Here is a 24682-nt window from a genome sequence, read left to right as displayed (position 1 = left end):
TGGTTCCAGTTTTCTAAAACTTCTCATCTCACCAACAAACAGCCGACCTGATGTGAAGCCTCAGGCTGATGTCTAATGAACAGTTTGAGGTCGGAGATTAGCTGGAAGCATTGAGAAATAAGAAAAATGCCTCAGGAGAAGTGTGCAAGTGAGTAGCAACACAACACCATCAGCTTTGCTCTGTTTAATGATGAACTGGCAGAGGAGGGAAAGCACTGTTCAATTAGTTTACTTCATCAGTAGTACAAGCCTCATGAATCTGAGATTCACTGGATTCCACCAAAAAACATGAGAGCCAAACGTGAGGCTAAAATAGTCAGGCACAGAAACCCAAAATTAGCCCAGAATCATTTTCTCTATGCAGTTCACTACCCTGCCATTCTGCATAGCTGTTGAAAAGTTACAGCGTACTATTATGCATTCTTAAGTTGCTCTAGTTAGGTTAATATGCAGTTAGAAAGGCACACATTCCTTACTTTGACAGGCACACACACAACCAATGACACATATTCATCTAAATCATGAGAACTGCACTTTAAGTCAACACTTAATGCTTCACTAGGAGACAAAACATAGAGCGTGGATGCTCTTAAAATCGGGAGAAGGTAGTGGGTATGCGTGTGTGTGTGTGTGTGTGTGTGTGTGTGTGTGTGTGTGTGTGTGTGTGTGTGTGTGCGTGCGTGTGTGTGTGATGTCCATTTCTCTCTGCAATGATGGTTTGATCATTTTCCTACACCAGCAACAAATATTCCCAAGCAAATTAAAAGATAAGAAAAAAAAAAGGGAAGGACGAGAAGAAAAATCCAAAGTAAAAGAGCAAAATTGAAAAATGGGCTCAAAATTTACACCCAACACACTTTCAAAGTTTACTTAATTTCCTTCCATTAATTCAATTCAATTCAGCCTTATTTATAGAGCAAAAAATTACAAAAAACCCCAGTCGCCTCAAGGAGCTTTATAATGTAAGGTACAGACCCTTCAATAATACAAAGAAAACCCAGACAATCAAATGACCGTCAATGAGCACTTGGACACAATGGGAAGGAAAAACTCTCTTTTCACAGGAAGAAACCTCCAGCAGAACCAGGCTCCGGGAGAGGCGGGGCCATCTGCCACGACCATTATTAAGTGCTGAGCGCCTACATCATTTTGCAGTTAAAACATCATCCTGCAGCAACAACATCACAGTTTGTGGAGGAATTTCTATTTTTCTGTTTCAAATCTTTGAGATTCTGTCTTGTTAATGTGAGTTAATTTGTTGCAACAGTTTGACCACTAAATAAACAGTTATTTGCTGTATTATTGCAAACAGATTGAAAGATATTTCCAACTGAACCCAATTCAAGTGCAAACTGATTTCAAACTGACTCCATCTTTTTGCTGTTTTTCTACCAACTCGATGAACCAAAGTAGCTTTGAGGAAGGCAACTGCCTGAGCGATCGCAGACCTGATCCACATCTTGAACACAATCACAGTAATTTTGGCCTCCAACTACTGTTCTCTAGTGTTACCATAGCATAATGCATCAGACTGATCTAAATATGGTAGATGTACATTTTACAATTTGCAGACTTGTATCCAAAAGAGTCACGCCTATAAAATTTAAACTCTGATTCCAATTTGGCTTTGACCTCGTATTACACATGTGCTGCTCTCTGTAGGACACTCAAAACACTTGTAAACTCATCTTCTACCAGGACATTTAAGCATTTACACATGACTTCCTTCTAAATACTGAATTGCGGGCGAGTGGGGGCTGAGTAATTAATACAATTTAGTTTGTTATGATTTTTGCTTCCAGCAATAACGGAAACAAGATAATACAGCTAAAAGGATGACTCTGCTGCATTCATTCAGTGGTTATGCAATGTTTTGTTTCAGCAGTGCACTTTTGTCCCTCTTTGAAAGCTGAAACTTCTTCACCGTTTAGTTCAGACTGAGCCAAGACATTCTGGGGAAAAAACAAAGCCTTTGATGAGCAGATTTATTTAAGGGCCCTAAAGCTCTAATCATTGTAGGTGAACCAGTGGAAACCCTAGTCGTGCTCCCTGTGGCTCCTGTGGAGGTCATGTGAGGAAAGTGAGCCTGCTGCCACCTGGGCCTCCATCTGTGCCCTGCAGGTGCACTTGCAAGGTAAGCTTCAAGGTCAAAAACACTCCACCACCCATCTACATATTTGGTTTTTGATTGGTTGGAGTTTGGTCTAAAATTAAAATTTAGTGGTGGTATAAGGCACTTCAATAACAGAATGTTTCTAAAGTTGACTAATGATTAATCATCTAAAAATGAGCATGACCTCAATAATAAACAAAATAATCAGGATTAACATTTCTGGCACAATCAGTTTGTTGTGGTGGTGTTTTTAACCATTTAAATGCTTTTATTTATGTCAAGCATTTTTTTTCTTAGTGTTGTACTCTTTGGACCTCTGTACAGATAATGTGCGCTTACAAGGAGGACAGAGTATTAGAAGTAATAATCTTCCTGACACAGCAGAGGCTTTGTACTTTAAAAGTACATATAAACACATATATTATGCTGTAGGTGGAAAGGAAAATATAGAGGAGGAGTCAGAGCTCTGAAGGTCAATATGAGAGCCAAGTCTGTCAACATCTGGCTACCGCATGTGTCCGACCAGTCTGTGGGGACACACCCACATACTGTAGTTACACCGAACATGTCGGTTCCAGACATGGACACAGTCTGCTGCTAGATATTGAGGACTCGTAGTGAATGTATGTATGTTTTCACAGAGAGAGTGACAGATGTCACAGCTCATGGATTTCTGGAGTTTGGACAGGATTCAGGCATGTTCAATGGTAATCTTGGTTTTAAAGGGGGGGGGGGTAGGAGGTGGACAAGTCTGGAGAGAAAAATCCACCCTCCTCTTTCTTTCTTCTCAACATGTAGCCAGATATATGTTTCTGTTCTTCACTCCTATGATTGATCTTAACCACTCAGCGCTGCCTGTTTGGTTTGTCTGCAGCAGCATTTGTGAAACAGCTATTTGCTTTTAATTTGACCATTTTCTCTTTTTTCTCTTGTGTTATTTTCTCTAATGCGCTCCATTAACTAAAAACATCCATGGAATCTCCTGCACAAAATTTTAAAAATATGGGGTCCAGTTTTCTGCAGTGCAGAGCAATGTTGGGTTTGGAGGAGACGCAGGAGTTTTATTATGTGATCCAAGAAACACTGAGCACAGTGAACCACATACTGGTAAGTATGGAGTTGGAGATTTAGACTTAACCAAGGGTTTTGAACCTTTTGAAACAGGGTGCAGCCTCTCCTCTTAGGGCAAAACTATCCAAGTGAAATCAAGACTAAATTCCAAGTATGTTTTGGAAAGAAGCAATTTCCTCCAATATCAGCAAACTCCTCTCCAATAACTACTGTAAGCCAGTGTACATGCACTGTAATACAACACACTGGAATGCAGATGGGAATGTCAGTGATCGAGCAGAGGTGAAATGCGTATATATCAATACCAGTTATAATAACAGGGCTCACATGTCTCTTCTTACATATCTTCAGTTTCAACAAAGCAGCGAGTTTCATTAACCAGTTTGTATTCTGTTTTCTGTCAAAACAGTTAGCCGGCAGTTAGCCGGCACTCAAAAGAAATCCCCAATGTAACTTAAACGGTAAAAAAAAAAGAGGAGCTGGAATTAAAAGGTGATCGCTAAAGCGCTGGGAATCGAGGAAAACAGGATGCCAAACCCGATAGGCGCGGTCAGACTCAGCTCTTTATGGGCACTGAAGCAAACCTCTAAAAACAACATGCAGTAGCAGGCAAACTTCACTAAACCTGGTCCACAGAGTACTGAAAGAAGCCGGTTTCAGACTTCAAAGTTGTATGCAGAAGGGGGGAACGTTGAGAGCTCTGTTAAATCCAGTTCCAAGGTTATCAAGAATTTCTTGTCTTGTTTACTGTAGATTTTCATGGTGTTTCACTTTCATTCACTTGTTTCAGATGTAGGAAGCAAAAGTGGAAAGTGGGATAAAGCAAAACAAAACTCTGAGGGAATCAACTGTCAGTGTGAAGCCTGACAAAGGCACTGCTGCATTTTCATGAGATCAAATGGTTTTTAAAAGACGAATATAGCCACTGATTTGATGATTGCAGCCATCTTGGCCTTTCTGAAACTGGATGTGACCACCATATTTGTACACAAGGGGAGTTTCAAAGTTTGCAAAACTAGCCAACTTTGATAACAAGGTGCATCTGTACTTCACTGTGTTTATGTTTCTCATGTGACTCAAGAGTTTTTCGCCACATTGAACGTAGCACCACCACCGGTTGCTATGGAAAAATTGTATAAAAAGTGTATTCCCTGACTTGTCGGTAGTGACTCTTGGAGGTGGTTTCTGGCCATCGCTGGGTCAAACAGATTTCAAAGAAGGTGCTGCACCAAAATTCTTTTAATTATCACTATGGTTGCTAGAGGATTGTCACAGTTGCCTACAGTTTATCATGTTTCATGTCTTTTGAAAAAAAATTGGCTACAGAGCAGAGGTATAACTTTGAAGGCAACCCCAGCTCAGAAAGCTGTTTGGAGACAAGTCCGTCACTAGGATTCAAATTATGACCACAGCAATACTCTAACAACCAAAGCGACCACAAGGAGGTTTTTGCCAACTGGCTGGTGAATTTTCTCAAGTGATGGGGGGTTCCCAGCAGGTCTGTAGGCCTGTGTGACGGAGGCTTTGGCAATCATTTTCCTTACAGTTGCCATCGGCCTCGTGGAACCACTCACAGCAGGTTGGAACATTAATTTTTCCCTCATTTAGGTGGTTGCCAGTTACTGGAGCCTTATTCAAGCAATCCTCCCCTGTCCCCATGATTGTTACATGTCCAAAATGGTGTATAGGTTATAGACATGTGGTTAATGGTCACATGTCTACAAAACCTCAATATTAAATTGGATGTTAATTTTGGCTAGCAAACCGAAACACACTTAAAACAATATAAACGCATCCACAGAGAAACCGAACTTGGATTGGGCTTTAGTACAACTAAACACTGAACGTGACAAAAAATTATGTTAGTCAGTGTGGTTACTGTTTTACTGCATACAACTTTAACAGCCAAGTTAAAAACAAAACACAAAAACCAGAATCCCTGAGAGTCCCAATTTCTTTTGCACCAGGCTGTAAACATGTTTATTTCTGCTCTAAAGCTGAGACTAAAAATTGTAGTCCGTGAGGCTTGACTTTTCCAAGAGGTCTAAAGTGTGCTGCTTTTTTCAAGGCAAATCTTCTGTTTAAAAATAATATCCATAAATACAGGAAAAGGAGAAACTCTAGATTAAACAGTCAAAACACCATAAAAGCTTCAGCTAGTGTTAAATGATAAAGTCTAGCATTACATCCCATTTTAGTATTAAAATTTTACTCTTAGTTCTTGGAATTACTAAAATAATCCAAGTTCTCTAAAGAGGCTTCAACTCTAGAAAGTGGTACTTAAAAATTGAATAGTACAGCCAGTTCTCATGACCTCCTCTGATCTTGGCAACAGTCTCAGCAGAGGAAATGGTCATCCAGCTGAGGTCAAACATACAGCAAGAGAAGAGAAATAGGCTTTGTGTCATACAAAGCAATGTACCGAGATAGTGAGGATGATAACGACAGAGGACCTCAAGGCAAATCAAGTTCGTAGTTTGTTTCTTTTTTCTTTTATAATTTTTTTTTCTCTTTTGGTCGGGGTCTAAAAATAAGTATGTTGAAATCATCCAACTGAAGAGAGCAGACTGGCCACTGCAGAGCTCAGACTGAGATCCTTTCACTTCAAATCACAATCAGTTCATTCAGCTTCTCCCATCAATGGGGCGTTCTCTGTCTGCCAGAAACACACAAAGAAGCACATTTTTATCATACTTTATGCTGGGCTATAATTTTGCTCTGATCCATCAGACAATCAGATACACAATGATGTAAACCCAGAAATATGTGATGCATTAATGAATATAAATATCCTCCAACTCCAGACACCAAAAATCAACCTGTGGAGGCCAGTGTCATGTTGCTTAAGGATTTTTTTTTGTTTTTTTTTGTTTTTTTAAACTCAGCTCTCTTGTAGGGCCATACATCAACATGGCTTTTCTCATTTAAGATAATTAGAGGTCCAGCAGCATGCTCCACCAACCTAAGTGCCCATCCACCAGTACACTGGTGCTGGATTCTAGCTTCAAGTCTGACGGGTATCATTCAACCATGCAAGCGAAAAGAAAAAAAATGCTTAAAAAAAAATCTCAAGAAGTCATTACAATAGCTCTCTAATGTTTGCTATGCACCTTCTTGCTGTGTTAAAATGTAGCTAATGAGGGAAAAAAATTTAATTATGCGAAGCAAAAAAAAAAGAAAGTAAAAAAAAAAAAAAGAAAGAAAAAGATTTTCCATCAAGTGCGTGTCACGAGAAAAGGTCAATGAAACACAGAGGCCTGTCTGCAGCTGTGTGCCGACTGCTTCCTCTTTCTGTTTACCTTTCTTTAGATGACTCAGGCTCTTTTTTGTGCAGCAAACTACACACAAATTATAGAGCCGCCCCTTAGAAAATATAAAAAATAAAAGATGTGTGTTAGGGGGTTGCGTGTCACACCCGAGCATAAAAATATCCATTATAGTCTGCTTGCAGGATGATTGTGGTGAATCCCATTCAGTGAAGGAGTATAAACAAGGCTAGAGTCAGCAAGAAGTACCTGAAACCCAAAGGCAGGCACTTACAACTTGGTAGTTTGAACTTTAAAAAAGTTGCTTGGACTTGGAACTTATTTCTGTGTCTTTTGGATTTCCTCTGGAGTCGCTCCAGCGCTTCTCTAGTGTCCAGACTTCAGTTAGGCTCTCTGCCTATCAGGAACACTTGCCAATAAGCAGGCCTGTCTGTGCGCCTTCCAGCCAAAAAGACACCCTCACTGTAACCCAGCAAAGTCATCAGCCAGCTAAAATGCACTTCCTCTCCCACTCCCTCGCTGCATTTAAACCAAGACTCCTCTCATGCCACAAGGTCAGAGTCTGGCTAAACTGGGCTGTGGTATATCAAAGTAATTGCTCGCTTTTCTCCTATCCAGTCGTCCTTTAGCCTCTTGAGGCCAATAGCTGAGAAAACCTCTATACATTTCACCAGATTTTTTTTCTGTGCAATTTTACTCTCCTTTTATTTTTACTGTCTCTCCTTGGCTGAAGCTCTCTTTGTGTTAGAGGTTAAAAGTTAATAAGAAAGCATAAATTATTGTTCCCTGGAGCAAGTCAAAGAACAAAGAAAGGATGCAGATCACTAAATTAGCCAAGCAAACAAACAACCAAACCCCAAACAACTCAATTTAACAACTCCAGCCAGTTACCAATAACCAAGGGCTTAAAATATGACTTTAGCTAACTGTCCAATGCGTATCTCTCTGCCCGATCCTCTAAAATCTAAAGTTAGCCTTTCATTTACAATAAAGAAAGTCTATGAGACATTAAACCAGCTGATTTTATTATTTATCCTCCAGTTTTCCCTTCACTCTCTCTTTCAGCTTTTTTTTCCCCAAAATACCCTGCAACACATGGCCAAGGCAAATATTCTCACCATCTGCCATGGCGTGCTGAGGGTTTACAGAGAATCCCACAGCGCCATTGATGCAAATGACCTATGAAACCTAGGGGGGGAAAAAAAGAAAGAAACAATGTATGGACACAGGTTTTGTTTGGCTGTGATAAATTGTAATGGCTGCAGAACAACTGCTTTACTTAGAAGGTTTAAATTTACACTTGCCAAGGGAATTTATAGCATTTTATAACTCATCAGGCTTTCCGGAAATTAAAAATGAAGATTTCCCATTATCCAGGTCATAATTGCACATATGCACGAAACTAATGAAAAAGACTCAGGGCAAACTGTCATAAATTACGGGAATGTTTGAAAGTTCCTCTTCTATGTAGTCTTAGTCTGGTCTGAAGCAGTCTGACTAATGTTAACAGGGATGAAAACCAGATGGGTGAGAGTGATGATAAGAGCTTTGCAGGGGGAAAGACCAGGAAGAAAAAAAGAAAAAACAAAACAAAACACACCTCAAAGCTATTCAGTTTCTTCCTTCAGGCCCCTGCTATGAATTACCAGCAGGGATCTATCTAGCTATGTGCTTTTAAAGGTAAACGAGAAAAACTGTGCTCGTACTCGTGTGAAATTTACTCTAAAAGCAGCGTTTTTAGGGAAAAGAAAAAAATGACAGAGGGAGGGGGGGGAAAAAGGAGAAATCCCATAGAGAGTGCGAGAGAATTACCTGAACCTCAACTAACATTCCTTTCTGGCTCCGAGTACAAATACCATGCAGATATTTGAGCAATGATCTGTGTATGTTTTTTATTTTTCTTCATGGTGTTATCATGAAACTCCAAAGGCTTCGTACCAGAGCATGCTGCTCACTGCACATCAGTGGACCAAAAAGAAAGAAAGAAACAACAGAGAACAGAGATCGAGTTACAGCAACATGCAGCACAGCACATGCACAGAAATTACTCCAATGCTCAAGGGAAGTTTGAATCCAAAAGTGTTTATTTGCACACTGTCTTTCTCTACCAGTATGCATGCCAGCATTTTGTCCAACCCATCCCCCGACCAGCTATTGGGACCATTACAAATGAGACTGGGTTTGTTCCCCAAGGCTCCAGATAATGTAATGTTTAGTGGCCTGTGCACATTTTGGGAAGGGACAAAGAATAGGGTTCCAATAATTACATAGTTACACGAGTTGTCATACTGCCCACCGCCCTTTTTGTGTCTATTTACTTCGCACAATATGCCAACATATTGGGTATTCTTTACTACAGCTCAGAGAGTAAAAGGTGTGCGTTTATGACAAGTTACTGTCATTGATGCAGTCTGATAGTGAATAAGGCAATGGCAGGGAGGTTTTGGGAGCAACCAGCATTTGCCTGCGACAGTCAGCAACTTCCAGGAAGCACTCTCATACCAGTACATATTTTTGTTTAATGATGAGAGGTTGGTCACATAGGAAGTTCTGGGACCATCGGGAGACTTGAATCAAGAACCTGATGCTCTGAGGCTTGGTGCTCACCATTAAGCAGGAATAATAATTGAAGATGCAAGGGTGGAGGTGTAAAAGAAAGTGTTATATGCTGTGTTTTTCTAGTCTTCCTGAGCATGTCCTTCTTGCAAATTGCAAATTGAAGCACAAATTGATAAGGTGGTATGACAAGGTTGATCCAACCTTGCAAAGTGAAATGATGTAGTTCCTTGACAAAAACCACAGTTTTTTTTTTCCTACTTAGAGTTTTCTCTTATAATTTTAGCACATTCAATTTATTTTTAAGCTTAGAAATTCTGATTTTTTCCCTCAGAATGTTCCTGGAACCATAATTTCTTATTTTATCTTCAATGACACATATGTGTAATATAGTGCACAGGCTTGGTAGTCAATTTTTAACATGATGCACTAAAGCTCTTGCTACACTGCTATGCCTAAAGTAAATCTCCCTTTTAGCTACACCTGGAAGGTACTCAGTTTAATTTTTCAGTTGCATGGCAGGTATCAGCATTTAGTTTCCATATATCATATTTCAGATCCAGTTGTGCACAGTCTCTGCCCACAGCACACGATCAGTAGCTTAACCTACTGGAAAGATGTCACAGCCAGTTCTTCATCATGGCCAGAAGGGTTCCACCCACCCCCCCACACACACACACACACACACACACACACACACACACACACACACACACACACACACACACACACACGCCTGCTGATTAAACAGCATGTTGCTGAATACCTGCCTGCATTGTCACTAGTAACAATAATGCACTGCAGGAAATCAAACTGGCAACAACCCTGCTGAGGGGTTGATGAAAATGCCTACAGGGCTACTAGGAAGACATGGCTTTGTCTCTTTATGCACTATTAATATATGTGTGTGTGTGTGTGTGTGTGTGTGTGTGTGTGTGTGTGTGTGTGTGTGTGTGTGTGTGTGTGTGTGTGTGGCACTTGAGGCAGACAATTAAATTGAACAGCAGAGGGAAATAACATGCACAATGCTGTACCATTAAGAAAAAGCAATTAGTTTCTTGCGTAGTATGGCAGTTGGTTCATTTGTGTTACGCCTTGTGCAATAATGAGGTCTTTAAATCTTGCAATGGGGCTGCTTCTTAAAATCCTCCGGAGCACCACAAAGAAACTCAATGATAACATAGAAACAAGCTAACTAACATTACTGTGTTTTTATTCAAAGAGTCCCACAGTCATAACACAATTTAACTGGAAAGAGCAGTTATGATACAGATATTGGCCTGGAAAATGATGCTATTTGCAAATGTGTATTAGTCAGTCCTCATACACTCCAATTGTAGAGCGGAAGTAAGCAGGTTTACAGCCTGTGTCCCTCATACAAGAAATTTGATATAACTAGCTTGTTATATGAGTGGTTGTGGCGAAGTGAATAGACTTCTCGACCATGTTTGTGTTGTTATGCAAAGTGTTCTAACAGACAACCCAAGAAGCACAAACTTATTTTTTTGGTAAATGTAAATCAGTCAATGGAAATTAGCACTTCTGTGTCTGAGGGTATTGTTCTCAGAGTGAAATGGGCAGAGTCCACTACTGGGTTGAGAACGACTTGCTGCCCCCAGTGGAGGAGTTTAAGTATGTTGCTGTCTAGTTCACATGTGAGGGGAGGGTGAAACACCTGTAGTAATGCGGACATTTTTCCCCACAACATACCAGAACATTGAGTTGAGTGTAAAAGTAAACATGTTGATTTACTAGTTGGTCTACTTTGCTACCATCTGCTGTGGCTACCAGCTCAGTCATTTGGGAGGGGCTCAGAGTAAAGCTGCTGGTCCGCTACACTGAAAGGAGCTAATGGAGGCTTTATGATATTTTAGCAAAGAAACTCAGAGATATACAGATATACAAAGGGGAGATGTTGCAACTGTTTGAAAACTTTGTGGAGAAAAAAAAAAAAAACAACCCAAAAAACCCCACTTTTGACCTCCTACGTGAGGCGTTTCAGACTGGGAGGAGGCCCTGGGGTAGACTGAAGAATAGCTGGAGAGATCAAATCTTTTGCCTGGCTTGGGAACACTTCAGTCATCCCAGAAGTGGTGGATGAGGTGGATGGGTAGAGGCAGGTCTGAACGTCTCTTCTTAGGTTGTTTTTCTTATGATCTGGACCCAGATAGGTGGCAAAAAAAAAAAAAAAAAAAAAAGTTGCGTGGATGGAATTTTATGCCATTTATCTGTGACGTCTGTGGGTGTACATTGCTAACCAAGCTAGCTTATATTACCAGAGAAATTTACATTCCACATACCAGTCCTAAATATGGTCACTTTCTAGCTCCGAAAACCCCACGTGGAAATAATCAAGACACAAGACTTCACAACAATAGATGATGGTGAATATGTCCATGTTGTGAAACAGAAAACAAAAACAAAAAAAAAAACAAAAAACCAGACCATAATCTGGGGTAGACCTCACAGGATAAAAACACTTATTGCTGAGGAATCTGCCCAACCTTTCAATCTATGGATCTACTGCTAAAAGAACTAACTAAAATACACATTTTTGCACACTTGTAATGGTGGCCATCTTTCAGTGTGCACATAAATTAAAGCTTGAAAACAAAAGGGTACATTTTCTTCATGTTAACATCAATAGTAGCTTCAAAACTCAAAGTTTGATTACCCCAGAAGACAAAGTCAAAAAGCAAAGATGGCAAAAATAAATCAATGCTATTATTTTTTTCTCAAGGCAAAAGCATCATTACAACTGGGGTTGTTGAGCTCTCTGCAATCTTCATCCAGTGTGTGTGTGTGTGTGTGTGTGTGTGTGTGTGTGTGTGTGTGTGTGTGTGTGTGTGTATACGCTTGCATGCATATATAGCTAAAAATTTTGATTTACAAGGAATAAAAGGGTGTGGAAACCCACCAGAATAATTAACGGAGGCCTGTGGTAAATACATTTGTGCAGTGGTATGAGCATCCACACTGCAAACACTATTAAAGCAAAGCAATATTACAAAAAGTCAATGAATATAATAAAAATCCCCAAAAAGCTCACTAAATCCATTTGAAAACAAAGGGAAAAAAAGCACTTCAATCAAAAAATCCATCACAGTCAAAGCCAATGAGATGAATCGCCCAGGGATACAAAGTTTGATATTTCTGGCTACAGGCGTAAAAAAAAAAAGAGAAAAAAGCAGTGCTTTCATAATTTTGTGTTTAAATATAACAGACGTTGCACAAAACGTAGCACAAATGATGAGACTTCGACATGACAAAATGGCTTGGTTGAGAGCAGTGACAGAAAAGGCAAGCAAAGATGGCATGAGGTAAAAACCACAACTACGTATTTTACTCTCCGATCCCCACATTTCAAGCCGCATTCCTCTCAGAGTTTCTCAGAGAAAACAAACGTCTCGAAGCTCAGGGACCCAGCAGGGGAGACGCAATTGAATTCCTCAGAGGCTTCTGGAAAACGTCCCAACAGAGACGAGGAGGGTGCAAGGAAAGAGATTAAGCAACCCTTCACAACACTTTAAGACATCCCAGTCCCCACGCACGCACGCACGCACGCACGCACGCACACGCACACGCACACGCACACGCACACGCACACACACACACACACACACACAATAACGTCCAAGGACTCAGGACTGGAAGTTACAGGGTTTGGTCCAGGTCTGTGACAGAGATTGAGAGAGGCAGGTTTGTGGCCTTAGAAAGGTATAATGAGGGAGCCATGGTTAACACTTAGCAAGGGGGGAGAAGTCTCATTTAGGATATTGAAGCTGACACTGAAGAGTTTTAGCTCCAGGCTAAACTCTCGGCATGCCAGAATGTAATACTGAGGAATCACTTAGCTCCAGCACACATTTCACTCTGCAAACAGAGAAGTTATCTGTAAAAAACACTGTGAGTCGGTTTTAGCCAGAGGTGTGGACTCGAGTCACATGACTTGGACTCGAGTCAGACTCGAGTCATTAATTTTATGACTTTAGACTTGACTTGAAAAAATGTTCTAAGACTTGTGACTTGACTTGGACTTTTACACCAATGACTTGGGACTTGAATTGGACTTGAACCGGTTTACTTGAAAAGACTTGATATTTTACCCCAAATATAAAATTTAACATGCATATTATATAGAGATTGAAAATGTGACGTCATTCACGGGTAGAACCGCAAAGGATTCTGGGAACTCGTGGCAAGCGGTACTAGCGCACGCAGGCTTTCAATTAAAATCAGTCACACAGCGATAAAAAGAAACACAAAAATGTCAAGAAGCTGTTGTATTATTAACTGCAATAGCCGGTCGCATGACAGCCACGGGAAGCCGACGGGTAAAGAGATCGTTTTTTTAATCGGATTATGTCGTTGAAGAGAAATTGTTCGAGCCATGTTTCCAAAGTAACAAAGACGCAACGGATGGCCTGGATTGCAGCCATTCAAAGACCAAATATAACGTCCCAGAACACTCCAGCTCACAGGTTAGTCTGCTCCAAGCATTTACACGAAGGTCAGTGTTTTTTAGTAGTTAATACGTCATTTTCATAACATAATTGGTGATATAGGTTACAAGCAAGTCTGGCGCTGAACAGAAATTGTCGCGCTATGCTCCTTTATTTATTGTGCATAAATAGTGAATTGTCCTGACACAATATTGTGTTTCGCTTCTGTTATTATGGTACATTGACAAAAACATATGCTTTTATTCACAGGATAAAACAGTTGTTTTGTATCACTAATTGCCCAGTACGATTACAGCATACAGTATTATTGTCACTGCTACATTTCTGTGATGCTACCAGAAATTATTTCCACTACTAATTAATTACCGTTGAGCTCAAAGGTCCTATTAATAAACGGTTAATGAATGTGTATTTATGACGACAATTTGTGAGACTGGTAAACTTATGATACGTACGATGGTCTTTCGTTCTACACGGTGCGTTTCAAGGTCCTGTACCCATCCGTCGGTAAACTGTACCTGGGCTTGTTGCAGTGACCGGAAGTTACTAAACTTCATGAGTGTGTGCACTCACTCCAAGAACCGTATGATTATAAATATGCATATAAATATGCTACGATGAGATAGCTGACTTCATCTAACTAGCAAATGTTGTCCAGGCTACGTTGGTGATGCAGTTTTTTTTAATATGTATGATATTTTTGTCATGCGATTTTAAAGCCGGTCCTACAACCGCATCCAAGAATAACATGCAGCTTATCTCAGAACTGTCGGTGAAAATTATTCTTGGAGCTAGGTTTAATTGAGCTGCATTTTAAAGAGGTGCAATTTCACAATTTGTGTATATTTTCTAAGTTCACTTTTGTCATGTGTTGAGAAAAACACAGATTAAAAAATTACATGGTCTAATATTTACATTTAGCATAACTGCAACATTATTTTTTCTTTTTTTTTTTTTTTAAAGACTCGAAAGGACTTGAAATTCAAAGTTTCAGACTTTTGACTTGACTCGGACTTTTACACCAGTGACTTGAGACTCGACTCTGACTTGCCTGACATTACTTGAGACTTGACTTGAGACTTGAGGATAAAGACTTGAGACTTACTTGAGACTTGCAAAACAATGACTTGGTCCCACCTCTGGTTTTAGCTCCCTTATTATGGACAACTGGCCACAAGATCTGCTTTCTGGGGTCTTGTTTTATTCTCTGAAATACAGAACCTCCTTCCCCAACACAATCTACTTTACTGGTGACTTTTTAATGACCTACACCAAGGGGACACCTCAACTCAAGTTAACTATTCCCCTCAATCATTGAGTGATGATTTACAGCAGCATAGACAGCCAGAACAAGAAGCCCCATAGTCTAATAAGTCTACACATATAAACCTGTCTAGCTTGTTCAGTTCAGTTACATCTGACTTTTTTTACTTGTGCTTCATCATGTGAGGTTGTATTTTTCCTGTGTTCGGAAAAACAGGACTGGTGGCTGATCCTTTTTGCTAAAGCATATAGTTAGGGCTGGACCAGGTGACCCTGAATCCTCCCTTAGTTATGCTGCAATAGACGTAGGCTGCCAGGGATTCCCATGATGCATTGAGTTTTTCCTTTCCAGTCACCTTTCTCACTCACTATGTATTAACAGACCTCTCTGCATTGAATCATATCTGTTATTAACCTCTGTCTCTCTTCCACAGCATGTCTTTTATCCTGTCTTCCTTCTCTCACCCCAACCGGTCGCAGCAGATGGCCCCGCCCCTCCCTGAGCCTGGTTCTGCCGGAGGTTTCTTCCTGTTAAAAGGGAGTTTTTCCTTCCCACTGTCGCCAAAGTGCTTGCTCATAGGGTGTCATATGATTGTTGGGTTTTTCTCTGTATCTATGAAGCGCCTTGAGGCGACTTATGTTGTGATTTGGCGCTATATAAATAAAATTGAATTGAATTGATTAAATCAGACCCTGAAGCAAACTCCTGTGTCCAACAACAACACGTGTCACCCTTAACACCTTCTAGAATCTCATCCAGAGTCATTTTTCCAAATAAAACAAAAGGTCCACAAATCGGTTTTGGCATCCCTCCAGTCAGCCAGCTGCTGGCAATAATCCTACCAGTGTTTTCTTTTTCTAGCAGCTGGTGTTACCATGCCAAACTGGAGCTACTTTTTACAGCATCAAAAATGCCACAACCCCCGTCAAATACAGGATATAATTCATCTCCCATTTTGCAACATAAAATGACCAGACGAACTTGTAAAAACAGCAGTGAAAACTTCACCACAAGCCCACCTCAGTGGCCACTGCTCCAAACAATCCAGGAAAACTACTAAATTGGTGGTTTTGTACAGCAATGAAGCAGGGGGGTGCAGTGATTACCCTAAATGGGGCCCAGCTCTTCCATCACTGGCTTTAGTAGTGCATCACGGGGGGACTTCATTTACTCCAATTACCAAAAAAAAAAAAGGGGATATCGTTTGCAGCCAAGCAGTGCACGAAAGTGTTTGCTCATTCAGAGGCTGTCGGCGTAACGCGAAAGGCTTCTGTGGGAGACGGATGTGGGCCTGTATTCATCTTTCTCTCTCCCAGTGCTGCAGTCTCTCACAGTGAGTGCAGCACCACGTCTCCTTTCCGTCCCCCAGTGGGGCCCTTTTTAATTCCCTTCTACCCCCATCCCGCTGCCTTTCAGAAACAAGCTCTCAGTGATCGTCTCTGCACCAGAAAGAGTCTATACTGTAGAATAGTATACTCACACACTCGTTTCCTCCTTCATTGCTCAAGGGCAGCTTCGTCTGTGGGCCTCTCTTTGAACTCAGCAGTTTTAAATGCTTCCACGTGGCTCCACGTGCACAAGCCCACCTTAATAGCAACATAACACAATGCATGGTTCTACCAAAGCTACTTGCTCAAGTCGGAAGCTGAATGTCTGGAAAGCAGAGGGAGAATTGTCGACATACAATCTTATCACCTTCTTACATCTGTAAAAAGATGAATCATCACCGATCCTCTCTCTGCATTTGCTCTCCTAGCTGGTTAAACACTGGGGACAGCTAAAGAAAGAAAGAAGAAGCTGAAAGGAAAGTCAGTCCACAGTCAGAAGTCCCTTTTTGAGATCTCTGACCACAGGAATGAGACAGTGAATGCCAGCCATTACATAATACAGCACAGTTCCTCGGTTGGAGACTCATGCTAGCATGCTGCATCCATATTTTCCCCCAGCTTGGGTCACTTCATGTGGATTGCAGAAAAGACTCATGCATTTGTATTAGATTCACACTTTATATGTATCCTAACCTTCTGCTAAGCCCTGCTTTGGTTAGCTTTTTAGGTGCACATAAGTGGTCCGCAGGTGCTTATTATGATTAAGTGTAAACCATTTTCTAAATAACTTGAGTGAAGATCATATGAGCCATTTTCTGCTACAATTAGCCATAGACCATCAGAGCACTGGATGTAGAAAAAAAAGTCATGGCATGCTAATATTTCAAGACAGCAATAGTTTACCTCCTTAAAAATGAGCACCTGGTAAAAAAATTTAATTAAAAATATATTACAAATTAACCTAAATTACAAAAAGAATGTGAAGGAACTCTTGTTGTAGATGTCTATGTATTTGGTTGATTAATTTAGAATCACTGTGCTGGTACATGACCCAGTTTGGGCCAATTTTTAGGTGTTGGACTAATGGCCTCACATTTGCTTCTAGAATACTTTAGTATACAGAGGAGTTCATGGTCAACTTAATGGCTGCAAGGTGCCCAGTGTCTGTCATTGCCAAACAAGCCCAAATCATCACCCCTTCACCACCGCACATCCTGTCATGTTCTTTGTGGAGAGAAAAGGCTTTCTCTTGGTAACACTTCCAAACAAGACATACTTTTTCACTTGATTTCTAACTGTGCTGTAATGAAATTTAACATGCTATCCGGGGCTTACACAGTCTCAGAACTTACCATGCTGTCAAGCTGACATCTGCCTTTATCCTCTTAAAACAACACTTGGTACCTCGAGATGGGATTGTGAGTCATGGCAGTGTCAGCTCAATATGAGAAGAAGTACTGCCCAGGGATATTTTACTTGTGTGCACTCTTTGATTCTGCTTGATTTCTTCTTATCAAACAAGATGAAACAAGCCTGCAGGCTACAGGTTTCTTTTTTAGACTCCCTCTCTTGCCACACCTTCACATTTTGATGATGGAGGCCATGCTGGCACACCTTATCAGGCATGTTAGATAGCTAATGATATTGCAGGCAAGTACCATTTGAGACAGTATTGACATAGATATGTGTACATCATGATGCAAGTTGCTTCAGTAGCTTTCACAGGCACTACCACAACATCTTTCATATTGCCCCGTCAAAATCTGATTGCATTTATTTCAGTTTTTGGAAACTAGACGATGCAGAGAAAGAGTGCAGTCGATGGTCAATTTCAGGGCTACACATCACACATAATGCTAATCCATGTACCACTGTGGTCATGATATTATTTAATCAAATTCATTTCTTGCTCCCATCTGTGCCATAGTCATTAAAAGGAGGATATCACAACCCCAAATCTAATCAAAAATTTACTTTTATTATTTTACTGTCAATCTTAGGCGACTGAACCACAGGGTGGGTGGTAGCATGCACACGTGCGCATATGCCCGTGAAGTCAAATAGTAAGTCCATAAAACATGGTTTAGGGTGGCCCAGGAAACCAGTATCATTATAGATTTAATATGTTACAATGGTAGATTAGGCAAGGACTAGCGACACACACACACATGCGCGCACACACCCACGCACACGTTTCTGTCTATAATGACGAATGAGACCTGCCACAGGTACAGTTATTTCTGTAAGTGCTCCAAAAAAGCCAGAAAGAAAGAGATTATTGAGAAGAGAAGAGAAGAGAAGAGAAGAGAAGAGAAGAGAAGAGAAGAGAAGAGAAGAGAAGAACCGTCTTTAACCATTACCTTACTTTGGTTTCACCTACACATTTAAACTACTGCCAGAAGATCTGCCAACTTTAAAAGACATAAAGACACATGAGTAGAGTTTGGCTCCAAATTCTAAAACCCATTTTCTCATCTCTTATCACTCTCTCCCTCTAAATGAATTTTAGCAGGGTTAAAATGTGCTTTGGGGTAAAACAGTGCAGAAGAAGACATACAGACCCACACAAATAAAAGAAAATTAAATTAAAAATGAAATAAAAAGAAAATTAAAAAAAACCATGCCGCTGGGCAACCCAGAGTTTAAAAATATCTGGCACTGCACAATATTTTAACTGTCTGGTTCTCTGAATAGTAATGCACTAAAGGAAGGCTACATTAAAACTAATTTCCTCTTCTTAGGGCCAAATAGCCAAGGTCTGCGTGCTGGAAGTGCAACAATGAGGCAGTCATTCCTGTTATTGAGGAGGGAAGAACCACAATCAATCCACAAAGATGTTCTTAGCTGAGTAGCAAGGTCAGGATTTTTAAGGTTTTTGGCCACATGATACCAAAGCAGTGTCCTTAAAGTGGACCTGTTACAGTAGTGGAATGTCATTTTAAGATCAGGAAATGCAACAATAATTCCTGTGGGTCTAAAGCTCAGGCCTCAGACTGCTCTAAACACTTGGTAACAGGCAGTTTTTTCTACTCTTGTACATGTATGATGTCAAAAAAAAGAGGATATCCTTAATATGGTCAACTAAAGCACAGAAGCCCCACCCACATGCTGGTCAGTAATTCTGTTACTGACTGGCAGCCAATCAGAAGAAACTTTCTTTCAGACAGTGGATGAACTGAGGAGCTGCACCAAGGTCCAGCACAAGATGAATAAGGATCATTTAAACTGTGAATGATGCAAAATGACTCCACTAGAGTCCAATAATAAAATAATGGAGCTGGAAATCAGCATAATAGGCCCCCTTTAAAATGATTATGATACATGCATCCAAACCAGTAACAGGGAAAATTCAACTTGCCACAGTGTTACTGTCATTTTAAGTAATTTTCTTGTTCGTTCTGCCTTTTAAGATCTGTCCTTTTATACTGGTTCCTTTAACATGACTCTTTCAATTCCAAGACAGTGGACACCGACAAAACAAAGGCCATCCATTTGAAATGTCAACAGCTTAACTCTGGAGCTAAGGAGTGAGTCTGTGTGCGTTCCTGCATAATTTGGCGGGGGACTTGTAGCTCATTTATCACAGGCCTTGGGGGACTGCTAGTCTATCAAATTATGTGGTCTATTCTTCCATCATCCTAATCCTCATAACCATCCCCCCCAGAGTCCTGTATCTTTCCCCAGCTCTCTTTTTAGACAAAAAACAAACACTCACATAAGGTCAGGAGCTGACACAGATCATAAAGCCACAATCCAATCATGCAACAAAAACCTTTATAGACTGCATATTGCGACAGAGCACGTTCAAAATACTCCACCATCCTCTCATTCATGCCATCGTTAATAAAGAAACCTAAAGTCTGGTTTAATGTGGCTATACTGGAAATACTTACAGGGATTACGTTCAAGCAAGCATCATGCTAGACAAGACAATACAAGCAAACAGAAACCACTAATCAACAGGTAAAAGGGATTTTTTGCAAACTCCCTATTAAATCGTCTGAGATGGACTCAAATGGGATGTAGGAGTGAAAGCTCCAGGAGGCCACATGTGGCTCCATATGTGTAGGCCTAAACCACCTGAGGCATTAAAGGCATCATATGAGCCAATGATATTTCTTAGTGAGGGTGGGTCCACAGGGGACAGGCATAACAGAGATAGACCTCATATTTTTCAACATAATGCAGAGAGCTCAAGTGTGAAAGCACTGCAGATGTCTGGCAAATAAAGGGACCAGCTGCAGGTGCCATCATCGAGGACCCCAAGGGAGTAAGGTATGTCCAAACTGTAGCTAAATGTACAAAACAATAGGCTGAAAAAAAAAGAAAGAAAAGCATACTATATACACACAACTGTGTGTATATAGTATGGACCGGCCTAACATACCAATCAGTGGTCAGCAGTTTTCTTTAACCCAGGTTTTCTTCATACGTCTAAGTGCGGTCACATAAAAGTCACAGACTCTAAGGCAAGCCGAGAAAGGACCATCTATGTTAGAAGACCTGGTCATAAAGTGTTAGGGCTACAAACACTGAATGTGTGTGTGGATGGGTGGATGACTGGTTGTGCAAAGCGCTTTGGGGTCCTTAGGGACTAATAAAGTGCTATACAATTACAGGCCATTTAGTCTTTTAAATCTATAAGTAAATGTGCCTACTTACCACTCTGAATATGGTTTATGTCTAACGTGACAGCTGACATTAGAGCCCTTAAATGTGATTTTAAGAAAACTGGACTCAAACTGTCCCCTACTAAAAGAATATGTGGAAATCCTTTTAGCATTACTAAACAATTTTATTGATTAATACCAATAATCTGTAACTCAGGAGAAATTTTCAGGAAGAAAAAAAAAAGAAGCACCTTTTAACAGTTGGTGTTAATCTTTAACTCTGAAAATAACCTGTTCAGGTTAAGCCTGCTGTACCCGTTCCATCATCACCATACCTCACCCTCTTAATCTTCCATTACAGTGCACACCTGAGTTTCCCCGAACCTGGCTGTTTATAATGAACAGAGATATAAATTCAATCTATGCGGCTAAACTGGCCTTTGTGGGGTTTGGAAACTGGGAGGAAACTGGTACGTGAGGAAGAACAAACAGAGCATTTGTTGGGGATTATTTTGAGCTATGGATTAATAACGGTGTTCCGGTGGTCATTTCCATCAGCAGGCTGTTGTAGGTGAGACTGAAATGTGAAAAAAAGAAATGAAAATAATGTGTTTTTCAGACAACAATAGAGTCCTGTGGTGCACAGGAATGGACGGGCTGAATTTTTGTTCAAAAGAAAAGCTCATTAGTAAGATAAATGCAATGCTTCTATAGCATCCTTTAAGGTGGTAGTATACTTTAAAATTAATAAAATTTTCTCCCTCCGAAGGAAGGGAGTATGTAATCCACTATGTTTGTTTATGTGTTTGTTAGCAGTCTAGCATCCACATATCATTTTTAAATTTTGTGTGATGGTAGCTCGAGCTGTTTTAATTAGGTGAAAAATCAGGTCACACCAAATGTGAAAAATCTGTGAAAACTTTCAATTACCCACAATTTTTTTTGTATCGTCTTCAGACTTTAAAACAACTTACTAACCTTCGGGGGACATGAGTACTTAGGTTGGCTAAATACCTTGACCTTCGTTGTTAGCACCCAAGGTCAAAGCTGACCTTACTAAAAGAAAAAAGAAAAAAGGAAAAACACAAAATAACGAGTAATACACTGGTCTTATTGATTATCGTTGCTATTGCAGATTTTGGTATGTAGGTTATTTTGCTTCCCCTTAATAACGGATGCTGTGGCCTGTTGAGAATGTGAAACGGTTTTACTTGTGAGTCACACGGCAAAGTCTGTTAATGCCATGCAAGAAAACAATCAGAGGAGTAGGTCAAAAGTTTAAACCTTTGTGCATGCTTGAAATTGTCTGTGTTGAAAGCTATACTGTTAGTTTATGCTCCATTCAGCATGTATGCAAACAAAAACACAGACACACACATGCACGCACATCCTGTCTACCTTTAATTATTAACCAGCTGGGCGTGACCTCTACCACTACCTCCATCTCTGCCTCTTTTACACATTAATAATGAAGACTGAGTGTGTCTGTGCCTCTGTGTATGTGCGTGTGTGTGTGTAGCCTCAGTGGTCACTAATGCAGTGTGTGCCTACGTCATGTCATGTCATGATGTTTTATTAATGTGGTGTACACTCAAATAATATACATTTCCAAAGATCAGCTCAAAGAAAAAGGCTGATAGATATAAATAATAAAATGTTAACTATCAGTAAACAAAGTGCTGAACGCACAAGATGATCTGCCCAGTCTGTCGTGATTTCAGGAGAAGTTTTTAATGAAATTTCATCTCTTTCCCTCTGAACAGCAGAGTGCAGTTCAAAACTCTGCAAGGTCTTCTTTGGATCTAATGGATTCGACATTAGCTCTCACGGGAAATCTGAGAGACAGAGTCTGTTCATGGTCCTGAACAGACTCCAGACTGAAAGCCTGAGGATACAGCTTCATGAACACCAGAAATATCATAGGAATCACAGACAGTTGAGCATGAAAGACAGAGGCTCATATTAAGAACGTGGCTCTGATCTTAGAAATGTGTGTTTATAAAATAAAGATGTCACAGTAGTCCATTTTCAGTGGGGGGTTTTTGTTGACCCCTGCTGTACATACACTCTAAATCTTCCCCATGTCTGAAGTCCTAAATTTATTTTCCATGACAAACCAATTTATTTGTCCTGGTCTGTAGAACAAAATTCTGGGGTCGGCTTCACAAAAAGATGTGGCCTGTGGGATTAAACCAGTCTGAATTTTGTTCTTATATTACTCTAATGTGGGTTAGACTGATTAAAGCTAAACGAATTATACATCTTACAAAAAGGCTAACTCAAGCCTAAGACTGATGTTAAGGTAAGAATCAACAAAGAAGGAAAACTCAGAATTTGTGGTTTGCCAACACTGCTATGGCAAAACCACTCAGAGGGGAAGTTGTCCTTGGATGCTGCAGGAAATATAGAGCAGTGAGGTCATCATCAGCCATTCTTTCTTGCTTGCCTTGGCCGCAATAACAAGCAACAGCATCAAAACTCTGATACATATTTGCGCTTTGTTGAGATTTCATACAAACAGAAAGTTTCCTACACTGCTTACAACGTCTACTATTGCAATAAAGTGAAACATTCCTGCAACTGGTCATGTTTTTCCTCATAATTCTCTGTGCCACACAATTTGTGTAGATAGCAAGATAGTTAACGACTAAACCGCTTTGATGTAACTGGATGAATCAGGCATTTATCTTAGTGGAAGTGAAGCCAGCTAGGGAACAAAGGATCGACACAGCCAAATGCCTCGAGTCACCTTCATGTGACAGATCCCTGTTAAATGAATAATTTGTGCTCTACTGTTTTAACTGATGCAAAAAGCTACTGCTAATATTGATCAAAACATGTGCAAAGCTTCTCAATATGTGCAGCTTCAAACTGAAGAAAGTGATAGGCCCATACAGTTAGCCTTCCAATTAATAGCTAGCCAAGACCTGCTAAAAATATAATCATTATTGTGGTTCTTGTAAATGCACATTTTATGATAATCTTGAGACTGCACATTAACCAAATCCATATTTCTTCAGGAAGACTGATTATAGAGCGTGACTGCAATCAGCACAGCTGTGATGCTACTCTGCTACATGTGCTGCAGATAGTGCTTTTTATATTGTAAACATAGTACTGGAGCAACTGCCGTTTGAAGCCCAGAAAACAGACAGAAGCACTATGTCCTCTAAACACAACCTAGCTGAAACTTATCTATATGAAAACACTGCACAGGATCTATTTTCATTTAGTATGCAAAAATCAGATTTGCTTTGAGTGCAGGTTTGGCATTTCAGCCTGCAGAAGACTTGTTTAAACAGGCTGAATTAATGTGCACTCCTAACTATCCCTTGATTTTGGAGAAATATCTTCATTTCCTTGTAATTGGTCTCAAAAGTGGTTTAAAACAAAGAACAAATTCAAGAAATCAACCCCAAAAAGCTTTAGTCAACATTACAACAACACTATGGTATGTCTGCATTGTTCTTCATGTGCTAAAAAAAAAAAAAAATACTAAAATTAAATGTATTTTTAATATTTATTGCCCCTCTCCTGCAGCAGCCTGAGGTTTGCTGATAACAAGGTGGTTAATGAGCTACCCTTCTACTTTACCTCCACTGCAGTGAAAAAATGCCCAGTCAAGTGCCAATGCTAGTGAAAGCTGCAGGCTTATCTCCTGATTCACACATTCGACTGCACCTACTGCACAAATACACTGGAGGCTATTGTAACAGGAAAAAACAGATTAGGTGAGTCAGGCTCAATAGACAATGTCCCCATTATTTCACCAAATTTGTAAGAAGCACTGAAAACAACTGTCATTAATTTGGTTGGTTCACTTCCCATGTTCCATGTTTCTCTGCTCTGTTCTCGCTTCTCTCCTTCTAGTTCATCTTTTATTACATTTGGCTTTTAAAACAGCAACGAAAAATAAAAATAAATAAATAAATACATAAAAAATATTACTATTTTAGTTTCATGCTGCTGTTTTCACCCGATACTTCTGCTCTCCTGTGGTGTAAAGAGTGA

At 40.2% G+C, this 24682-nt stretch overlaps 1 protein-coding gene across 4 annotated transcripts in view; it reads right to left on the bottom strand.

Annotated features, from left to right (window-relative positions):
* The window catches only part of LOC113016867 (FERM, ARHGEF and pleckstrin domain-containing protein 1-like), a 71527-nt gene that overhangs the window by 34950 nt on the left and 11895 nt on the right, over positions 1-24682 (bottom strand). The window lies entirely within an intron of this gene.

Source organism: Astatotilapia calliptera, chromosome 23 (genome assembly GCF_964374335.1).
Source record: "Astatotilapia calliptera chromosome 23, fAstCal68.1, whole genome shotgun sequence".
NCBI classification, from domain to species: Eukaryota; Metazoa; Chordata; class Actinopteri; order Cichliformes; family Cichlidae; genus Astatotilapia; species Astatotilapia calliptera.
This window is presented reverse-complemented; position numbering and strand designations above follow the sequence as displayed.